The 23434-nt window shown below is 42.1% G+C and overlaps 1 protein-coding gene and 1 long non-coding RNA gene across 2 annotated transcripts in view; one reads left to right on the plus strand and one right to left on the minus strand.

Moving 5' to 3' along the window:
- LRMDA (leucine rich melanocyte differentiation associated) overlaps positions 1-23434 on the plus strand; it is a 741312-nt gene that overhangs the window by 553854 nt on the left and 164024 nt on the right.
- On the minus strand, positions 68-1428 carry LOC310844397. Its single transcript, XR_014564081.1, has 2 exons — positions 1353-1428; positions 68-304 (listed from the first exon to the last, which is right to left on the minus strand). It is a non-coding gene; the product is annotated as an uncharacterized lncRNA (long non-coding RNA).

Consider the following 23434-nt stretch of genomic DNA (forward strand, 5'->3'; position numbering starts at 1 on the left):
CAGTTTCCTTTAGAGAAAGCAAAATGCAAAACATTGGAACAAAACCATAGCGCTAATAGCAATAACCTTGGCCATTAAATAATATACTTACGTGGTGACACATTTCTCTGCCACATTTTCAGTAGCATGCATTTTGATCATTACACAAGATGCTGTCCTGTGCCCGCAGCATGAAGAAAGAGAGAGGAGTGAAATTGCTGCAGGGATTGAGCTAAAATGGCCACAATTACAGCTTGGTGTCCTGATCTGGAACCAGCTTCTCTGTTTACAGTGGAACCCACAGCCTGTCTGCTCAGAGAGGAGTCTGTTAAAAAAAAGGCCAGGTTAGGATATCCAGTTATATAAACTACTACTTCTGAGATGGGCTGGCCTATGCATAAGTGCCCTCTGAGGTCCCATAAGGGATCTCCATGGGGTCATGGGGAGGGGCGGGATGTAATGGAAGCTGCAACCAATCCAGCATATTGAGTTGGATTGTTGGATTCAGCCTAGCCCGACTGGCCCTGCCTCTCCAAGATCCTAGGCAGATGTCTCCCCAAAAATCAAATAGGCTTTTAAATGGAAGAACTCTGGGTTGAGCCTGGGGTCTTCTGCATGCTTAGAATGTGTTCAACCACTGAGTTAGGCTATTATTGTATACTTTGGATGCAGTCAAAGCAAAAGGCTGTTGTTCAGTTTATCCACTGTGCTCTACCATAGAAGCTTTTGCAAAAGTAAATTTATATTATCACAGTAAACCAGCCAATCAAACCTCATCCATTCATTAATGGGCCTATGTGCACTTGAGTAGCCATATTGCTTACATGCACATAATATTCATGTCAGAGGTACCAACAAGACAAATTGCCTCTGGGGCATGCTCATAGTAGGATTCAAGATGGAACATTGTGGAAATGTTTTGGCTACACACAAACACACTTGTAAATTGTAACTTGAGCACATTTAACCTGCATGAATTCAGCTTTATACATCTGGCAAAAAAAGGAGGAGGCAAGTGTCCCCGGGAAATTTTTGGCTTTATGTGACATTTCCAGAACGTAAGTTGAGAGTTGCCTTTATACGCATAGACACAGGCATTTATATACACGCTATACATGTGTATATGTTTTCTGGAGAAATGGCTAGAAATTCTAAACAGAACGGGGCTTTTAATAAATTTTGCAAATGTGGTTGGAATTCCATGGCAATGATGACTACCATCAATCTTGGAATTCAGCTTCCCAAGCTCATCCAGCTCCGAACCTTCATTTGCAGCCTGTGAAAGTGCTTATATAGGCAAAATGGCTTGCAGAGTAGTCTCTGCTAAACAAAACCAAACCTCAAAGGGGCTCCCTACAATCAGGGTCACAGACCTTCATTCCTTATGGCTGCATGGCTTCTCCACACCTTCCCTTGGTTGTTGGCCTGTCTGGGCAAGCGCCACTCAATCTGAAAAGAGCATATTGGAGCAAGTATGCTGAGCTGAGTCCGCCCCATTTGCTTACGTTATTGGATAAAATGAGTCCCAAACTTGATTGTTAGTCTGCTTGTTGTGCCTTTCATTTCAGCTTCCTGAATAGCAGGAGCAGCAGTTGTTATTATCAGTGCTTTTTTGTGATAGTACACCTTGACACAGATTACTGACTCCTCTTTTTTACTGGCACCCACAGCACTTTATCTCAAGATATGAATACCAGCATCACATTTTAAAAAAGCATCTATTATTATTGCAATTAAAAAACAATTACAATTAATGACTCACCTTTTACATGTGTGTGTCAAGGCAAACAGCTAAAAATAGCAGTTAAGATGAATCTTGAACTAATACAAAACCTAAGGCAAACTGCAAAAGCCTATTGTTTCTGGAAACTACAAATAGTGGGTACAGAGTTCTGGGACCTGGGTTTTGCATTGTTTTGGAACCATAAAGTCATTCAGATAAGTTGATGAAGTAACAAGGCAACCTGCGGTTGAACTACTTGTCAGGTAGGCAGATTTAGTAAAATATGAGGGACGCAGGTGGTGCTGTGGGTTAAACCACAGAGCCTAGGACTTGCCGATCAGAAGGTTGGTGGTTTGAATCCCTGCGACGGGGTGAGCTCCCATTGCTCGGTCCCTGTTCCTGCTAACCTAGCAGTTTGAAAACACGTCAAAGTGCAAGTAGATAAATAGGTACCGCTCTCTGGCGGGAAGGTAAACGGCGTTTACGTGCACTGCTCTGGTTCGCCAGAAGCGGCTTAGTCATGCTGGCCACATGACCAGGAAGCTGTACGCCGGCTCCCTCGGCCAATAAAGTGAGATGAGCGCCACAACCCCAGTCGTAGGTCACGACTGGACCTACCGTATTTTTCGCTCTATAACACGCACCCGACCATAACACGCACGTAGTTTTTAGCGGAGGGAAATCCGTAGGCATGCCACCTGTAGGCATTCCCTCCATAACACGCACAGACATTTCCCCTTACTTTTTAGGAGGAAAAAAGTGAGTGTTATGGTGCAAAAAATACGGTAATGGTCAGGGGTCCCTTTACCTTTACCTTTATCCATCAGCTTTCTAAGTGTATACCAAAGCAAATGCCTGAAATACTAGTCTTTTGTTTTGTATTTAAATTTTAGTGTTGCAGTTTGTTCGTTAACGTTAAACAGCCCCTGCCAGTTATAAACAGCAGAAGGGTGCATGATAACCTGCCATTTTGCACCTTTTCATTTGCAGCTTCCTCGTGAAGAAATGCTTTTGCATAATAGCTTGTTTTAATTTTAAAAGGACAAAACATATTGTTTGTGACTTCCTGCTGGCATCAGAGCTAATTCCAAAGCTTTCAAACTTAGCTTGAAATAGCCGGTGAAGCAGTTTGTGTGTGTTATTTTAGCTTTATATCTGTATTTGTAGTCAGTGCATAATAGCTAATTCTAAGAGGATCACTTCAAGGGGATATTATCTTTCTCTTCAAAGGTAATGGCTGAAAGAAACAATGGTTTAAAGCCACTTTGAGGTTAGAAACCTCTACTTAGGAAATGAAAGTTAATTTGATTAGAAAAGATGCTTAATTAAGTCTTTCGACTATAAGTTTGCCATTAAGGAGAACTCTCCATGTCATACGTTTCGAAGGAAGGCAGATTACAGTTTAGAGATAATTACTTCTCTTTCTGAAATGATACTTGTCCTAATTTTATTAAAATGAATATGATCAAGGTCCTCAATCAAATGACAAAGAAAGCAGTCAACCAATTACACTTAGCATGGTCAAATACATGTGCTCTACTTCCATGTTATGTAGTAGATCTTAATTAAAGCTGCTGTCATAAGTTACAGCTCAATATAGGAGAAGGTGGTTCATACTCAGGAATGTGTCTAACAGTTGCTGAAAAGAAACCGATTGAACTGATGGATACTTCACTCCAAGTTGGGAAAATGTGTTTTGGACAAGTTTTCTGAGTTCTTTGGGGTTTTCTCAAGAAGAACAGTTCTGCCAGTAATATAAGAGAGAGAAAATGTCCAGTCATTTTGGAAAACTCAACTGGAGGCCTGCAAACTGAAAGTAGCCCCTGAAAATATTGTTACAGGTTAGTGGGAGAACAGATCCCTGGATACAAGATTTCCCCCTCTAGATTCTTGGGTGCTGGGGTTTAATCAGAGCTGACAGGTTGAGCTTTTATTTTTATCTAACTACTTTGGATCCATCCTTGATGGAAATAGGAAGATGATAAGTGCAATTGCTACCATCCTATCCACAGTGAGATACATCGTATCTAAGGTGAGCCCTTCTCTGTGTTCTGCTATGGCCTGATACTAGGTTTATTATTATTATTATTATTATTATTATTATTATTATTATTATTATTGATTTTCCATTTTATAATATTTAATCACATCATCATTATTCACTTTACTTCTTTAGCTCTTAAGAGCATATTGACTCCCCTCCCTCCCACCTCGTGGTTTTCAAAGTTAACCTCTGTATCATAGCATTTATACATTTTCCAATTTACAATTCACTCATCTGAAGTGTATTAATTTTAAATAAATATAAAAAAGGTAAATACAGTCAATGTTGCAAGTCTTCTTACAACCCTGCCTGTGTTGTTAGTTGCTTACAATGGTCCTTCAAATATTGTATAGATTTACAACGGTCTTTTTAGAATGCTTGATCACGCTTGTTTCAGATTTTCCTGGTCAGCTTTGCCAGTCCCGCAAAGTCCATCACCTTCATCTGCCACTCTTCTTTCGTTAATACTTCTTGTTCCTTCCATTGGCCTGATACTAGGTTGATCAGGTCTCACAAGTTGGCCTTATCGATGGCTGCACCCCAGGAGTGGAATTCTCTCCCATGGGCTTGTTTCTATGAATACTTTTTTTTAAAGGCAGGCATTATTATTATTATTATTATTATTATTATTTTTATATATATATATATATATATATATATATATATATATATATATATATATATTATTGTTGTTGTTGTTGTTGTTGTTATTATTATTATTAACCTGGGTTTTTATGCTGACTCTGGTGGCTTTGATTGATTTACCTGTCATGTTATCTCTTATTGTTATTTCAGAATTGTTTTAATTTTTGATTACTATGATTGTTTGCTTGTAATTCTTGAATGCTGTTAGCTATCTTGCATGCTCTTTTATAGTCAAAATGAGGATATACATGGCGTGGTAATGCAGAGGCAGGCTTTTTCACTGGTGGCACCACTGTTGTGCTGAAACATGAGAGTCCCCATCAGTGTTGGCATTCCAGCAGCTCCTAAAGACACACCTTTTACGCAGAGCATTAAATTGTTATGCAGTTATTTTATTTTTTACTGTATATATTAATTAAGGATGCTCACCACAGAGCCTAGGACTTGCCAATCAGAAGTTCGGCGGTTTGAATCCCTGTGACGGGGTGAGCTCCTGTCGCTTGGTCCCTGATCCTGCCAACCTAGCAGTTCGAAAGCACGTCAAAGTGCAAGTAGATAAATAGGTACTGCTCTGGCGGGAAGGTAAACGACGTTTCCGTGCGCTGCTCTGGTTCACCAGAAGTGGCTTAGTCATGCTGGCCACATGACCCGCCTGTTCCCTTGGCCAATAAAGCGAGATGAGCACCGTAACCCCAGAGTCGGTCACGACTGGACCTAATGGTCAGGGGTCCCTTTACCTTAATGTTACATTCCCTTCTATCATCAACTATGCTGGTGGACCCAGTGTGTAGGAAACTGAGGCCTGATTGCTTCAAGTCTTCTGGTACCAGACTGTCAAACAGAGAAACCCAGTCATGTATGAATGGCCTAAAGCAGGCAGCAAGTGACTGGCAGAAGCACCCTGGAAGTCCTTGCTTGGGCAGAAGTTATCACCTTGGGACACTATCCCATTCAGGCCTTGACTATGTGGACAAGAAAAGCTGTCCATTATGTATCAACATAGCCATGATTTCCAAGTCTGCAGGACAGTGACGCGATCACAACTGGAACCTGTAGGAACTTTGATGGAATAGTTTACTGGTATTTAGCATGTTAGGTTGCAGCTAGGGCCGGTTTAGCCTTTGGCTAAACAATGGAAGCATCCTCGATCAATATGGAGTTACTATTCAGAATTCATGTTGCTTTTATGTGCTTTTACACAGTTCTGCCTTATAAAAATATTTCCTATGGGTGAGCTCCTAAGTATTATGGTATATGTGGGCTATCAATACAGTTTATAAGGTGTTAGAATGTCAGAAATATAAAATTGCTCAGGGTTGCAAGTGGATTATTTCTATAGTACTGACACCAGGATTTGTTATCTAACACCAGGAGTGTGTGCCAACTTCATTAAAGTTTAAAAATTCACAGTTGAAATATTGCCTTGAACCTCATTTTCTAATTCTGGCATGTCTCCTGTTAACCTTCCTCCTCCCGTCCTCAATTTTTATTTTGCTGTGTGCAAGCTGATGCAATGTTATTAAATGCTCTAAAAGAACAGTTGCAATAAATGGCTCCCTTTTTCTTGATTAACAGGATTCTCTATCTCCTGTGTTTGAAGCTATAAATTAATTGCTATCCGTGGAAAAATTGCAATCAAGGCTGCTCATGGATTAAAAGATTTTTATGCAGCCTTGCCTTTTTCGCACCTCCTTTTCTGCTACCAAATATTTCAGGAGCACACACCCCCATCTTTTGTTTTTTTTTTATAATAATTTTTATTAAGGTTTTCCAAATTAAAACAAATCAAAACAAATTAAATCCAATCTATTGCCAATAACTAGGACTTCCCCTCCCTACCCCCTCTTGTGTTCCAAATCTTCCAAATAAGCAATTAAATTCAACAAATTCTTATCCCCAAATTACACTCTTCATCAATAACCCAATTTATCCAAATTCTCATCCCCTAAGATCGATCTATACCCTTCCACGAGTTTCCCCCTTTCAAACATAGTACAGATGAAAATAAGATAAATATGAATAATAATTTTACAGCCTTTGGATTCCAATTTTCCCTCCCCTCTTTCCCCTTTGCGTTTCACCTATCCCTCCACTTCTAATATCTTCCTGGAGTTCCCACATTACACTATATCTCTCCGGTTCTTTGCCAGTCTTTAATTACGGATGTCCAATCGTAGAAGGAGTCTATCAAATAAGGGCCCATTTCTTCTATCCAGGTTTTTATTGTCAAACCTGAATATCCCAAATGTTCCCCCAGTTCTGTCCAGTTCTTGTTGTTTCCTTGTTCTTATCAATCATTCTCCTCCTTTTTATTTCTCTGTTCTCCCACAGAAATGTTCTTTTTCCAAAAGTTTCTAGTATCTCTGCAGAGGTTTGTTATTCATGGAGCAAAGCATTGCATCATATTCCTTTCATTTTCCAACAAATAGTTCCATTGTTTCCTGTAGTGTGTAGACCTCTGTAGACAAAATAATGTTCCATTCCTGCAGTTTCCCAGGAGATTGAAAGTTCCATTCAGCTGTTCACATTTCCTGTGAAAAACACATGCAATGTCCCTCGGCTCCTCTAGGTGGATTGCAGTAACAAAGTTCCCTTCCAGAATCACATCCACCAGACCAAGTAGCTTGTTGACCGATATTTAAAACAGTTTGTATTCAATTTGTAACAAATATAACCGGCAAAGTCCTCATAACAAAGTCTCTATTTTAATCTTCCTTTTTGACAGCTCTTTGACAGCTGTCAAAACCTCCATCACTTTTCTCCAGGCAGTTTCACGAATCGCTCCAGGGATTCCGGGGGGGGTTGCTTTTTTTAAAACAATTCCACTTTTCTCCTCCAGCTCAATCTTATAATTTTCCCTCGCGAAGTTGCTGATTCGGCAAGATAAGGTTACACTCGATCTTAGTTGTCCAGTCCTTTGTTTTGGCTCTTCTACAATTTAGGGGTGGGCTGACTTCCTTTTTTCCACCTCCCCCGTTCGCTCCGAATTTTAAAAATTTATCCCCTTTTTTTTTTAGTCCATATTCCAATTACTCACGGGTTCTTCTTTAGAGCCGAATTTTCAATAGAAGAAGTCAGCGCTCTCCGCCGGATGGCATGCGGCTGCGCTCGGCAGGGATAGCAGAGAACTCAAAGCACCACGCTTCTCCCCGGCACCCGATCCGTAGCCTTTAAAAAGGCTCCTTCACGAGTCGGGAGAGCGCTAACGGTGCCAGCCGAGTCTCCATGTCCACGGCCTCAATCTGGCCGTGGTTTTTAAGGGTCCCCGCATCGCCGGTGCGGTAGGACCCAGCCCCTGCCAAGCCGGCTCCCTCCGGAGCTCGGAGGGAGCCCGCCATTCGGCGATGGCGCCGACCCGGAAGTCCCACACCCCCATCTTTTGGTTGCGACCTTTCATCTAGCATTGCTTTGTGTTTTCTGGAAACGCTGGACTTTCTGAAAAAGGGATTTGGATAGTAAAATAAACTTGCGAGTGAAGCTCTGCAGACAAATATTCACATTCACAGCTGTTGCTTCACCAGGAATCCAAGGTTCAAATCCCCACTCTCTGAGCTCACTGAGTGATATTGGGCAGGCCACTAACCCTCAACTTAACCTACCCCACAGGGTTGTTGTGATGGTAATATGGTTGGGAGTAGGTGGAAACCCTGTATCTCGCATAGAACTCTTGGAGAAAAGCTGGGATATAAATGTAAACAAACAAATAAATAAAATGTTATGTGAAAGTGAGCAGTCAGTTAGCTATTGCCTGGGTATAATAACAGCATCCTTTAGGATTGTTGAGCTGAACTTACCTATCCCCACTCCCCACCCCCCATTTCAATATCAAAATTAGAATTTACTGTAACTGATAATCTTCCTTGGCAACATTATTGTGGAACTTAGATGGCAATTGAAACATACTGATTAACTTTTGAAAGTATTTGTGTATGCTTCGTTCAAGTCCTGGGTACCAAGTATGGCTCAAATAAGTGTTTGGGCTGTACAGTGGTATCTCAGGTTAAGTACTTAATTTGTTCCGGAGGTCCATACCTAACCTGGAACTGTTCTTAACCTAAAGCACCACTTTAGCTAACGGGGCCTCCTGCTGCCAGAGCACGATTTCTGTTCTCATCCTGAAGCAAAGTTCTTAACCTGAAGCACTATTTCTGCGTTAGCGAAGTCTGTAACCTGAAGTGTCTGTAACCTGAAGCGTTTGTAACCCGAGGTACCACTGTATATCACAATGTCCAAGCTTGGAGAAGGTCCCTGATGGCAAAGGAAGGTCCAAAGTGTTTCTTCCATTCAGTTTCCGGGGGGATTTACAGAACAAAAAACAGTCATAGCAATTTGCAACAAAGGGTGATGGATCAACAGGTAGAAAAGTAGTGCTGTAACCTTTCTCCTCAGGAAAGTTTTTCCTTTCAAAACCATCACCCCTAAACTGCTCTTCTCCTTCAAAGAGAAAAGATCAGACCTGTATTCTCACCCAGTAGAGGATAGTTCATTTGTTTTGTTTAAGGATCTCCTGCCCTTCCAAAACTGATTTTTGTTTGTTTGCTTTAAAAGGGAAAGTTACGTATGACTGTGTGTAGCGTGGATGTGAGCAAAAGCTCAAGCAGTGTGTGTGTGTGTGTGTGTGTGTGTGTGTGTGTATCTATCATCTATTCTATATCTATCTATTCCTCTGTTTAAACTCTCCCCCAGTCCATGTGACCAAGAGTTAGATAAATAGTTTTGGCCTAGCTCTGAAACACACACTGAAATTAAATGGCGGAACTGTGCTGCTGTGTGGGAGATGAGCAGTGCCTGCATTTCTAATAGCAGTAGCCTCAGGAGTCTGCTGTTTATTTATCAATTGTTAATTGACTCGATGTTTACTCATGATTGCAAACAGATGATTAATTTATCCCAGACTTTTATGACTATGATAGTGAAGAGATCATTAGAAAGACGGATTATAATAGAGTTCTCTGCACTTATGAGCCTTCTAATAAAGATTGACTAATATAATTAGATATAGCTTTATAACAAATACTATTAAACTGACTCTGGATTTTTATTTAAATGCACTGGCCTGCTATCTTAAACTTATTAGCCATGTGTGGGTTAAGGAGAACCCCCTGCCTGCGCTGTTTACTCTTCTCTCGCCATCAGAGATTAAAGCTGCAGTGTGCTTGGAGGGCAAGTTGTGGTATTATGTTATTTGTTCGAACACACTTCTCTGTCAACCTTACCCACCATCAAAAAGACTGCCACAAATTAGTGGGAGGGGGGGTGGGAATACCATTTTAGTTGTAGGCTTTTAAACGGGGATCATTTTCAAACTTTGGTGCTGAGGATCAGTTGATTGAGATAACGCAGGGAACTAGCATTAGGCTCATTCATTTGAAGCGGCTGGCATGTTATTTGCATAAATCCATTTAATAGAAGCACGGATTAGAATTACCTGGGATTATATTAAATAAAACAACCCTACGAAACATACCCCCCCCCCCCGAAAATCCTCTTTCTCCCTTTAATTCTGAAGCAGGAGTTTGTGGACGGGGTAGAAAACAGAATATAGCATATACACATATAGAGCCAGTGTGGAGTAGTGGGATGTTGGACTGTTGCAATATATGGGTTCAAATCCCTAAAAGGTAAAGGTACCCCTGCCCGTACGGGCCAGTCTTGACAGACTCTGGGGTTGTGCGCCCATCTCACTTAAGAGGCCGGGGGCCAGCGCTGTCCGGAGACACTTCCGGGTCACGTGGCCAGCGTGACATCGCTGCTCTGGCGAGCCAGAGCCGCACACGGAAACGCTGTTTACCTTCCCGCTGGTAAGCGGTCCCTATTTATCTACTTGCACCCGGAGGTGCTTTCGAACTGCTAGGTTGGCAGGCGCTGGGACCGAGCAGCGGGAGCGCACCCCGCCGCAGAGATTCGAACCGCCAACCTTTCGATCGGCAAGTCCTAGGCGCTGAGGCTTTAACCCACAGCCCTACTGAACCATGAAATTCATGGGATGACTTGGGTCAGTCCCTGTGATCTACTCTACACATGCCTCAGGATGAAGTGATAGACTATGTACTAGACTGTCAGTGGAAAATACCAATTTAAAATGGGACTTTCATCTTACAATGAAACTCAACTCTATGCTACTTTTTATTTCTTCTTCTAGAGAGGTATTACACATAGGAGAACACAAATATGTGATTTTCCACTAACAGCATGGAATGATTTTAGCCCAGCTCTTGACCTAGCATACCTCACAGAATAAAATGGATAAAACCATTGTCTTCTTCAGTGGCATCAGGGAGCAGGAATGTGGGGGAAGAACGACATCATCTGCTGCAGCAGCAGAATTTGCCAGTGTTGTAGGCTTGTGGTGGTGATAGTGATTGAAAGATAGGTTTGGTTTGGCACAGGATCCCATTGTTAGGTATGTTAGGCTCAGGCAGTGACTGTCTCAAGATAAACTTCATAGCTGATAGGAAAATGAACCTAGGTCTCCAGCCAAAGCCCAATGTCATAACCACTAAACCACTTTTTACTAGCTTCTTATTCTGTCACTGTCAGCTGATCCTAATAAAAAGGGCACCATGCTATCTGACATGTATATACATATACATATACATATACATATACATATACATATACATATACATATACATATACATATACATATACATATTTAACAGCTGCTTGCAGTTGCGGGCTCTCCTTGAGGGCATGGCTATGGACTTTCTCTGCTAGTGTGGTTTCAGGGACAAACTCCTGCCTTCAAAATTTTATCACTCTACTGCTGATATTCTGCCTTGAGTTCACCGGAGGAAAAACAGGTTTAAACTGATAATATGTTGAACATCACATAACAAAACTTATCACTTGCTTTCCCATTAAAACCTTATAAATTAGCTAAGAATACCCTCTTAATTTAAAGTTCATGCCCTGGTTTATATAGGATTTGCACAAAGTAAATGAACTCTTGGTCAGATAATTTCCACTTTCCACAGTATAGAATTGTATAGTTCTGAATACCAGGGACTAGAGACAAACAAAAGGAAGTCCATGTTTTCCTTGGTAATTCCCTCAGTTATCTCAGAAGCAGACTTGTAAGTGCTCCCTGTTGGAAAATAGAATATGTGTCTGGACTGGTTGGAACCAGAAAGGCAGTTCTGAAATGCAAACATTCCATACTCCTCTCACTCCTTTTTTGATGCTACATACCACTTATGCGAGTGGTGCTGTGGGTTAAACCACAGAGCCTAGGACTTGCCAATCAGAAGGTTGGCGGTTCGAATCCCCGCGACGAGGTGAGCTCCCGTTGCTCGGTCCCTGCTCCTGCCAACCTAGCAGTTCGAAAGCGCGTCAAAGTGCAAGTAGATAAATAGGTACCGCTCTGGTGGGAAGGTAAATGGCATTTCCGTGCACTGCTCTGGTTCGCCAGAAGCAGCTTAGTCATGCTGGCCACATGACCCGGAAGCCAGCTCCCTCGGCCAATAAAGTGAGATGAGCGCCGCAACTCCAGAGTCAGCCACAACTGGACCTAATGGTCAGGGGTCCCTTTACCTTTACCTTTACCTTTACCACTTAGATCAGGAGTGGGGAAACCTTTGACCCTCCAGGTGTTGCTGAACTACAACTTCCATCAGCCAATGGCCAGGGGTGACAGGTGTTGTAGTTCAACAACATCTGGAGGAAAAAAGGTTCTCCACACTTGACATAGGACTCAGCTACACTGGAAAAGAAAAAAACACACTTTATATTCATTGTTTATGTATTCTAACACTGTGATACCAGAGGGCGCTGTGGAGTTCTGGTTTTTCTAACCCGATTTCTCATTCAAAGTTTGCAACACATTTAACTGAAACGCTTCTTTGATATGTCTAGATCCAGCCTCGGATGTATAACAAATGAACACCTGATTCAAATAATCCTCTGTGTAAAAGAGATCCTAACCACATGATTGGGCTCCAGTTCATGCATTTATTATGTTTTAATGCTATCCTGGCATGGGTTTACTGGACTGAGTGGGAATCAACTTGCCAGTGTCCCCATGCAAACTAGTGGACCTGTGTAGGAAGAGCATTCAGAACATTACTGCTGGTAGATGGAATTCTATTAACATGGCTGCAATTTTCATCAATTCTGGAAAAAGACAGTTTGAAACAAGGCTCTGTTGAGTCCAGCAGTGACAGCCCAACCCTGCCTTTCGACCCATTTCTACATTTTGAAAACACTTATTTAACTCAGGCGCCCAGTCTGAAGGCATTAGCAACAACTTTAAAGGGGTGTATACTGTATTTCCCCCTGGGCCCTTATCTTCTATTTTATACAAGTGAAACATTGTGCATTATGTAATGGTAACTAGGATACATCTGGTCTCTGACAAGGTTTTGAGGAAATTTATTTTTTGAAAGCTGTTGTAACAAAAGTTTGTTCTCTGTCTTCAGATGTGAATTAGTTAAAACTAATTGTCTTTCAAGGTGTTTTTGTGTTTCATTTTACTTCCAGATCTGTCCCCCACTTAACACATGAATAATGGACAGTGGTTTGGAAAAGTAAAGCAGCTTTTTTTTAAGGAAAAAAAGTGTTGCTAGGGAATTTCATTTTTTATGTAGATGATGTATGGTTCCTTGAAGATTGTAAATCTGTGAAGATAGTTAAACAGAGTAGAAATGAATGTGTGGAGAAGAATGCTTACAGGCTTCATCCATTGTGTGTTGATCAAAATGAGTGTGTAAAGATCCACATGCCTAGACTCAAAATGCACAGTTGGTACGCTGCTTGTTTATAGAAAATGTGAGGGGAAAACAGCTGCCCCGCCAAGTGTAAGAATATTTTTTGCCCCTTAAAGTTTAACCCAACCTTTATAGGACAATTAATTCACACCTTACTGAAGTGTCTGAAAATTGCTAGACCGAATACTTCAGTTCAGCAATACTTAGTGTAATACATTATCTTCTAATGCATTCTGTACGTTCTTTGAGCAGTCCACAAGAGTATGTTGACCAGCCTATGGGCACACTAACTGATTGATACTGCCCTGTGCATTTTTCCAAAATCCCTTGGATATTATGCATGTCTACTAGGCAATGGGATATGCAAGATGTCATACTCATCCTGCCAGTATTTATGTCAATTCCTCTTTCAACTCACCCTAACCACAACAACATAGTCTGCATTGTCATCCAAAGAAATAAAACAATAGGTTCATCCCACCATGCGAGTCCAGATCTCCTTTAGTGGATGAACCCATAACCCCTGGAAAGGGCAGTGATTTCCAGTATGAGGAGCAACGTGTAAACAGAGGACCTTGAAATATGAAATATACAGAACGCCACAAAAGACTTAGGTTCTCTTTTTCCTGAAAAGCATTTCAGTTCTGAGACATAGCAGAGTGTATGTAAGCTCGGTGTTTAACATGTACCTTTCTGCTGGAATGTCCACTGATTAATCCATTTCTGTCAACCAGGCAGGGCCTTTTAACCAATCTAAATAATCTTTATGTTGCTTCTGTTCACATCCTATAACCAGAAGCTCAGTATAGGCAATAGGCTTGTTAGTCTAGCTCTATTTGGGTGTGAGGTTCATGTAGTTCTACATCACAGAGATTCCTATGTGCACCCAGCAGACTCCCCTCTGCATACATGCCCTTGATGAAGGGGGCACAGCAATGGAGGTGGATCCAGTGGGTGCGGCTGCACTTATCCATGCCACACAATTGTAGTTTTCACTGTCAAGCACAAATGTCAGACTTTGTTTTGTCTGGACACAATTTGACATATCTGGTTATGATTACAGGGCAGCAACCAATAGCTATATCTTGGATGCTATGATGTGTAAACTTTTGATATTTATTGAATTCAAACATATAATATCCTCAGTAATCTTTACAGCATCTCTGGAAATTTAGCCAGTGTTGTGCTCACATGGCAGACAGGAGGAGCAGACCAAGAGAGCATGCCTTGGCTCAGAGTTAGTGATTTCTTGGCTGGGCCAAAATTTGAATCTGAGATTTTCTGGTTCATAGCTCAGTCTCTTAACCACTGCACAAACTTTCTTTGCTAGCAAAGCTAACCTTTCCACTAAAGCAAAGCTGCAATACTTTATGAAGTGGCCGGGTAGTGGAAAATGAAAACTTACATGAGAAATGAAATGGAAAACCTCTCAGGACTTGTGTGTAGCCTCCATTCTGTGAGGCTTATTTAAACAATATGGGCTGGGTATTGTGTGTCTGACTTGGCGCAAATTCGCAGGTCTTATACATTTCATTATTTACAGGTAAGAAATTAGCAGGAATGAGTAGAGTGGAAGTCACTCTAATCCCAAAGCTCTCTATGGAATTGTGGTCGAGCTTGCTGTGTCAATGCAGTTTAGCCCTCACAACATTTACAAATAGGCAAGAACTAGCTGAAGATCATGAAGTCAGCAGAAGACTTATGAAGCAAAGGATTAACTCAACTGCTGTTTGTTCTTTCTAATTCTCTCTGTTTATATTAGACAGAAAGGAGAAGTTGACAGTTGTATTACAGTGTCAGAGCGTGTATGGGATTGAAACAATATGCTTTTGAGGAAGCCAAGTAAAGTCCCTGTTGTGGAAATAGTTAGATTTACTTCTTTCCTTTCAAATTGTGCTGGGTTGCCCAAACTTCTTATTAACTGGGATTCCTACAAACCATGCCTTCCCTTCTTGCCTCTGAGAACTACATGAAGATGTTGCTTCTTTGAAGGTGAGAGGCTGGCCATTGTGACCTGATGATGATGCTGCCTCCTTGAAGGAGAGAAAAAAGCCACTGTGACCTCATGATGATGTTGGCTCCATGAAGGAGAGAGCCTGGCAATTGTGACCTCATGCTGATGCTGCTTCCTTGAACGAGAGAAAAAGCCATGGTGACCTCATGATGATGTTGCCTCCCTGAAGGAGAGAGGCTGGCCATTGTGACTTCATGATGATGTTGCCTCCTTGAAGGAAAGAGGCGACCACTGTGACCTCATGATGATGTTGCCTCTCTGAAGGAGAGAGGGCGGCCACTGTGACCTCATGATGATGCTGCCTCCCTTAAGGAGAGAGGGTGGCCACTGTGACCTCATGATGATGTTGCCTCCCTGAAGGAGAGAGGCGGCCACTGTGACCTAATGATGATGGTGCCTCCCTGAAGAAGATAAAAAGCTACTGTGACCACATGATGATGTTGCCTCCTTGAAGGAGAGCGGCTGGCCATTGTGACCTCATGTTGATATTGCCTCCCTAAAGGATAGAGGCGGCCACTGTGACATCATGATAATGTTGCCTCCCTGAAGGAGAGAAAAAAGCCACTGTGATATGAAGGAAGAGGTGTAAAGCAGGGTGTTCAAAATGCTACTCCTGCTGCTTGTTGGCCTAATGGAAAAGCACCATTGTGAACATTTGAAGACTGTGGTCATTCAACTTGATCTTGAAGAAATTCAATATAAATGTCAGTTTGCAGTTCTAAGTGACTTTGCTTGCTTTTCTATGGACACAATCAAGAATTTGACCCCAAGCTCTTTTTGTGATAAACAAAACTCCTCTAAATGTTGATTTAAATGTTCACGTAGAATGTAGGTTTTGCTGGCACATTCATCATTGCAGTGGAAATCAGGCACAGAGGGTTGCAGCACTCAGTTGCAAGATGAATGTTCACAGTAGGTTTGACAAAAATTGCACATTTTGATGATAAATGCCAGAATATTCTGAGTAATATTTAGCTTTGTTGAGATCTCTATATTCAATAAAATTCTGCCTTTTGTGAATTCTAGGGAAAGAACTTAAAACTCTGAAATCTGACATTGCAAATGACTTTAAATGTATCTATAAGCCTTAGCGGGGCCATAGTTCTTGTGAGTCAAATGTCTCACCTTTCAAAGCTGCAGTTATTCTTCATTCTTGTTTTAGAAGCTGGAAATCTAGGCACAGGGAGGCCAAATCACTTGTACAAAGTAATTCAAAGCTTGGCATTTAATAGAAGTCTCAGGTCCAGTACATTAACCTCCAGATAGTTATTTCTGACCTTACGAAACAAGATGTTGGCTAACCATTAAGCCGATACTTTTGGGTTTTGTTTTGGGGGGGTTTTATTGCAAGTTTTAAAACATGAATGGTTCAAAGTCTTCCCTTGGGCTGAATTTAAATTTGCAATAGCTTCAGTTAACATTGCTGTTTTGTCAGAGTGTTTACCTTTAGAGGTGGGGGCCACACAGTTTGGTCATTGTTATGTGGTTTTAAAAATTGAATCTTCTTGGCACATGCCACATTAAATGATGCTGGCTGGGATCCACAGAGGAACTGTCTGTGCACGCAGAGCACTTCTGTGCATGCACAGGCAGGAGACTGTTTGCCATTTTTCTCTTTTGGCAGCAGCATCTGTTGTCAGCTAGCAATATGCATTTCTGGAGCTCCTTCAGTTGGACCTGCAGAGGCTGCTGTAAGCAGGGGAAGGCTGCACAGGCCCAGTGTACCCCCCAGTTTCCCTATCCAGCCACCCCAACATTTCTTCCTTCCACAGCATTACACATAACGTTTTTCAAGATTTGCACATATGCATTTTCACTATTGATTATTGACCCCCAAAGCACTCATTGGCTATTTATCCTGGGCTATTGCTCATTGTCTTTTGCTTGTTGAAAACACAGTAACCAAAATTTGCTCACATTCTTCATTCAGAAGTACAGTCTGGGCAGCTGGCTTAATTATGTCAAAACATGCACAGCAAGCTGCTTCTTTCTTTCTTATTTTAACAGCTCCAGCAAGACTTTTGCTGACTTGTTCCTTGTTCAAGACATTTGTTTGTACATCTGATTTTCTCTTTAGCTGCATAGGACACACTAGCTTGAATTGAGACATCACATAATCTGTTTGTCAATTTAGATTACTAGGGCTTGCCGATCAGAAGGTTGGCGGTTCGAATCCCTGCGACGGAGTGAGCTCCCATTGCTCAGTCCCTGCTCCTGCCAACCTAGCAGTTCAACAGCACGTCAAAGTGCAAGTAGATAAATAGGTACTGCTCTGGCGGGAAGGTAAATGGTGTTTCAGTGCACTGCTTTAGTTCACCACATGACCCGGAAGCTGTACACCGGCTCCCTTGGCCAGTAAAGCGAGATGAGCGCCCCAACCCCAGAGTCATCCACAACTGGACCTAATGGTAAGGGGTCCCTTTACCTTTACTACTACTACTACTACTACTACTACTACTACTACCACCACCACATTCCTATCTTCTCAGTCTTCAGTGATCATGTTAAATAACTCACTAAAAATAATAGAAGTAGTAGAGAGCAAACTTCAACTCTTGTGAAGCTTTGCTATTTTTCTTATTTCAGGGTCATGTGAACAATGGGCATTAAAAACAAAAACTGCCAGTTCTCTATATGTTGTGTGCATGTTTTCTGCTGTTGTCCTCAGTCATTTCCCACATTTGTCAAGGCAAAGGTTGAAAAGGGGGAGAGGGGGACGGACAAGAGAAATAGGCCACCCATTCATTCCTGTATGTCAGAAGTTCAGTTTGTCATGATAACATTCAAGTGGTATATTTATCTAGCCTGCTACTGGAGGTTACAGAAAGAGTGGAGATGATTTTTCTTTTAAATTGGGGGGTGGGGGTGGAGGAAGAGAAAGAAAGATGAAGACCAAGAAAGAAAAGAAAGAATTTGTGTTTTCAGGCTTTACGGAGTCTACTGGAAAGACTCTGGGCAGAGGGAAGAGTTTGCTGTGGAATGTCTACAATATGGCAACCATTGATATGGGACAGGACTTGTAGCTGCAACAACAAATCCATTCATATAAACAGAGAATCCCTTGCTGCAGAATGGGTCTGTTTTGGCTTAAGGTCTGAGGAACATGTTGCTTTCAAAGTAAATTCTTAGGTGTCACTTCCCATAACTTATTGCTGAAGATTACAAAGCTACTGATATAACATATTAGTTTGATGGACAGAATTATACCCCCAGTGCTTCCTGCTTTCCCCGATGACGCACACTAACTTAGTGTGCTGTGACAGCTGCCTTGATTTACCACCAGGCTGGGAGGCCAAGTGGGAGACGGAACATTCACATGAACGCCGGGGCCGATTCTGGCCCACAGCCTAGTTTATAAAGCTGCCCCATAATTCACCACAAATGTGTCACCATTAAAAGGGGGGGAAAAGGATTGCAGATAATAAATAGTCTTTAATTTATTAGCTAACAACAAAGAGATCAGAGCCAGTTGTGATGTGATTGTTTGACATAATATTGTCAAGGAAAAAAGCTAAGTTGACCAAAGATGTATATTACACATTCAAGCAGATGCATCAACTCTTGGCTTGTCACAAGGGGAGCTAAACAAAACGCCAAACAGAAGAGAGAACTGGCAAACCGCACAGCCATTTATCTCCAAAAGAGACATACTCAAGAGCAAGTGAAATAAGACATAGTTCTTTCAGCTTGGTCAAGAGCCAGATTCTAACTATTATAAATTAAATGTTTTGTGTATAGTGTATGGCAACTGCACACTGGCCTCTTCATGGCCTTGGGAGGGGAATGCTAGAGTCCCCCCCCCCTCCAGATCTCCCATTTGGAGAAGGGCTGATTGTGTTTCAGGAGGTGTCTCTGTATGTATGTGTGCGTGCTGATGGTCACAATGGTATGATCTTTACACGCTCAATTTTAGTAAACAGAAAATTAAGCAGCATATTCACAGTGCACACTGGGATTTGTCCAGCAAATTCTTTCGTTGTCCTGTCTTCTTTCTTGCTTGCTCCCCAGAGAGTGGAATGTTGGAATATATACTGAATAGTCATCAATAAAATGATTACAGGTTCATATGTTTTTAATCTGATTTTCAAACTGCATGTCGTTTATTTTGAGGAAACATCATTGGCTTATTTCAGCCTGGTATTGTTCATGCTGTTAGAATGATTTGTATCCAGTGTTTTCAGTGCGTGGTTTTGTTTTTCATATGTGCTGAAGAATTTCTGCCTTGGGATGCAAAGAGAAAATGGGAAGAGCTGCATGTGCTTGTTTTCTTTCTGCTACATGCATGGTCCCCTCCCACTGTTTCACTAAATAGTTCAGATATGTATGAGCAGGTTGTCTGCATCCACCGTCACACTTTGGGATTCAGTATTTTACACACCACTGCAATAAAGCTATCCATGCCAAAACCTAAATACATGGCCATGGATGCATGGGGCCAGCTTACAATGGGCTAGCAGCCAGCATGGGAGGGCTTTTCGTGCACTTTTCCTGGGTTCCCTGCATGCCTGGTGGTTGGGAAGATGAGCCTCTTGAGTTCCAGGATGAGGCAACATATGATGGGTCATGAGGCCTAGTCCTGTTACTGTAACTATAAAGATCAAACCATGGAAGACTAATTCTCTTTGGTACGCCTATGTGCCTGGATATGAGGTAGGCTCCAAAGTTCCGGTAGATCTGGAAGTACAGCTGTTGATGCACATCGCTTAAACTAGTGTGTAAAATTTGAAGGATATATGCATATTTGTAGATGGTGAAGCTGTGACCAATCAGGGTACCCAGGCACAGATTGCTAGTGTTTAGGGCACACCTACTTTTTCTCTTTTGGAGGGTTTACTAGGGGAAACCCTGGTGTAAGAATGGAATAGCCACAGCAAACACAATTACACTGTAAAGACAAAGCCTCCCTAAAGCTAGTATTGGACTTTGCCTGCCCTGAGATGGCTATGGGTGAAAGGGTAATAGAAACATAGAACATTGTAGAGTCGGGACACCAAGGGTCATCTAATCCAATCCCCCCCCCCAATCTCTGCTTAAAAACATCCAATGAAAACATCCCACCTTTCTGTCAATCTGTTTCTAGTTCTTGTCGCCTTCCATAATAATAATCATAATTATTATTATTTGCAGTAGAACTTCTCACATGGTTTACCAGTCAGTTCCCCTTCATTGTGGGTGAGAAGGGAGGATAATAATTGCAATTAACATTTTTAGAGCATAAAATGTTTGTCTCAGTCGTGTTTCCAAAAGTTCTGTAAGGTAGGCCAGTATTTGTGTTGTGATTTTCCTACGGACGTCTACTGAGTCCATGGCTGAAATTAAGCATTTGAGTGAGGGATCTCTTCATTCAGAGCTCATTTGCTTAGCCATGATGCAACGTCAGCTGTCTGGTGTAGTGGGGGTAATGGGGAACAGCTGAAGAAAATAGAACAGAACAAAAGAAAAAACGCCCAATGCCTGCCTTGTGTTTGCAGCTCTATCAGACTAATATATATATTCCATGCATTTAAATGAGCGTTAGTCAACCATACACTGAAATATCCTCAACGTTTCCATCAAATAATCAGGCACTTAGTCTGATTCACAGCAGGAATCAGACACCCTTCAAAAAGTGAAGGAATCTTTTGGCAATTCCGAAACATTCAAATCCTATTAATTCCAATGACAGTTATCCTCTATGTCACTTGAGGCAGCTGCACTTTTTTTTTCAGTGTTCACAGCTTTCAAGCAATGTGTGTATGTACATGTATGTGTGTTCGCACCCAGGTCTGCAACCATGGACTATTTTTTTTATATAAGTTAAAAATATGCTTGATACCCTCAGAGGCCAAGTGCTGAATGGTACGTGCTGGTTCATTATAAGGAACTTTGTGCTTGTTGAGAACTTCAAACTAGTCTGCCTTTTTATACTTATTTTTAATGGGCTTTCCTAGAATTATGCTGGACTAACATTCCAGACTAGGAAGCCAGGAACAAGGGGCTGGGAACAGGCTGTGGGGCCAGGTACTTTACTCACACATATTTCCCAGCCCTCCCCATGCTTTGTCCCCATGGTTAGGGGTTGCATCAGGAACAACTTGCATCATGTATGATCTTAGCCAGCAGGGGAGTTGTGTGCAAGAAGGGAGGAGCTGGGGGGGGAGTGCAAGTCGTCTCATGGCCCATGTTACATCTGCATTGGCTTGCATAGCCATGGTTTGTGGCATAAGGCCGCCACATACCACCCATGCAAAGTACTTAGGCCTTTCTCAGACCGAGGAGGCACAATCTGGCAGCTCCAAGATGGTGTCTGCCAGATCAGAGGGTAGAGACAGTATGGTAGAAGCATACCCTAGTGGTAGGAGCAGAAGGCAGGTCTTGTAGGGTCAGCAGAAGGGCCTAGCTGTGTTGAGTTCTTCAGGAGTGAAGCTAGAAGGACATGGGAAGTGAAGAGAAATGGAAAATAGACTGCCTCCTGGGTTCTGGCCTGCCCCTTTGCTTCTTCCCTTGAAGTCCCTGAGAAACTCTTGAAATTTTCTGTCAAATTTTGAGACTCGAAGAACATTCCAGTTGACATGAATGAAATTAACCCAGAGTAAACAAATTGTCCCAAACTGTGGGAGACAGTGGAAGACAGGAGTGCCTGGCGTGCTCTGGTCCATGGGGTCACAAAGAGTCGGACACGACTAAACGACTAAACAACAACAACAAAACAAATTGTCAACTGCAGTCCACACTGGTTTATTGTGACCGGTTTTTGTTTGTGTTCTTAGATCCAAAGGAAGCAACCACTTGACTTGTCACTTCAGGTTTGCAGTTACCACTGGACTATGGTAATCTATACTTTTCAGTGTAATCTACACTTTTCTGGGAGGCAGACAGTAGACCCCATGATAGGAAGAAGAGCTAACAATGTATGTAAAGGTGCTTGCATAGTAAAACAGTCTTTTTAAAGGAAGGAACCTCCTTTATGTGGTTGTTAAGTATAACAAATAGATAAGGTAAAGGTAAAGGTACCCCTGCCCGTACGGGCCAGTCTTGACAGACTCTGGGGTTGTGCGCCCATCTCACTTAAGAGGCCAGGGGCCAGCGCTGTCCGCAGACACTTCCGGGTCACGTGGCCAGCGTGACATCGCTGCTCTGGCGAGCCAGAGCTGCACACGGAAACGCCGTTTACCTTCCCGCTGGTAAGCGGTCCCTATTTATCTACTTGCACCCGGAGGTGCTTTCGAACTGCTAGGTTGGCAGGCGCTGGGACCGAGCAGCGGGAGCGCACCCCGCCGCAGGGATTCGAACCGCCGACCTTTCGATCGGCAAGTCCTAGGCGCTGAGGCTTTAACCCACAGCGCCACCTGCGTCCCTATAACCACCTATAACCACCTGCGTCCCTATATAGATAACCATGTGCAAATTGAGAAATGGAAGGTGGCTGTATTCCATTAAGGCTGAAACCAGAGGGAAAATGCAGAATAATTCCTGATAAAACTGAGGCATAACCCAAAGTTACACATCTGCCATTTTGGGGAGTGTGTGTGTCAGAATACCACTTACTAGATATGTCTATTCGTGGGGTGATAAGGACCAGATTCTCCTGGATCCACCCCCTCCCATCCTGTTTATGTAATTCCTGAGTAGGGGAGGGGGGAGTACACTCACTTGAATGTACAATATCTGTAATTCTCCTTGAAAGCAAGATTCATATTACAGGGTCAGAGAGATGCCCTGAATTCAAATAAACATGGTACCTCCCATTTCAGGCTGTATGTTTTATGCACAGAATAGTCAGAGTGGGAGGTGCATATGAACCTGAGGTCCATGATCAGAGCTTGATCTCCATTCACATAGGTTCCTGAAATAGTATTACTCATGGCAATGGGACCTTTCCCTCGCGGCAGTTTTCTGTTGCAATTTTACATCATGGCTGGGGAGTGAAGATGTAAACCTCTCCTTCCTGCATACAGCAGACCTGGTGGAAATTGACCGCCCCCATAGGAATAATCCCCTGATATAGCTGCAAGGCATGCAATAAACATAATATATAACTGGGTCCTAAGTCTGTGACCTAGTGTGTCAGGAGTGTAAATGAAATGGGAAACTCTGTAAGCAGTTGATTTTTTTTTTTAAAATTTTTTTTAAAAAAATTTTAAAAAAAAATCAACAACAAATATTAAATATTCACGTATATTTAATGGAACTATTTACGTGTAATCTAGTTGATCTACCCAAATGCTTTAGCACGGTGAGTCTCCCCACGCCTATGTTTGTATTTATGGTTGACATTAAGTAAAACCAATGCCTTTTAAATAATTACCCCTATCTGTGTGATAAAGCTAGATTATACAGCTGGA

This window comes from Podarcis gaigeae, assembly GCF_964106915.1.
Source record: "Podarcis gaigeae genome assembly, chromosome: 5".
NCBI classification, from domain to species: Eukaryota; Metazoa; Chordata; class Lepidosauria; order Squamata; family Lacertidae; genus Podarcis; species Podarcis gaigeae.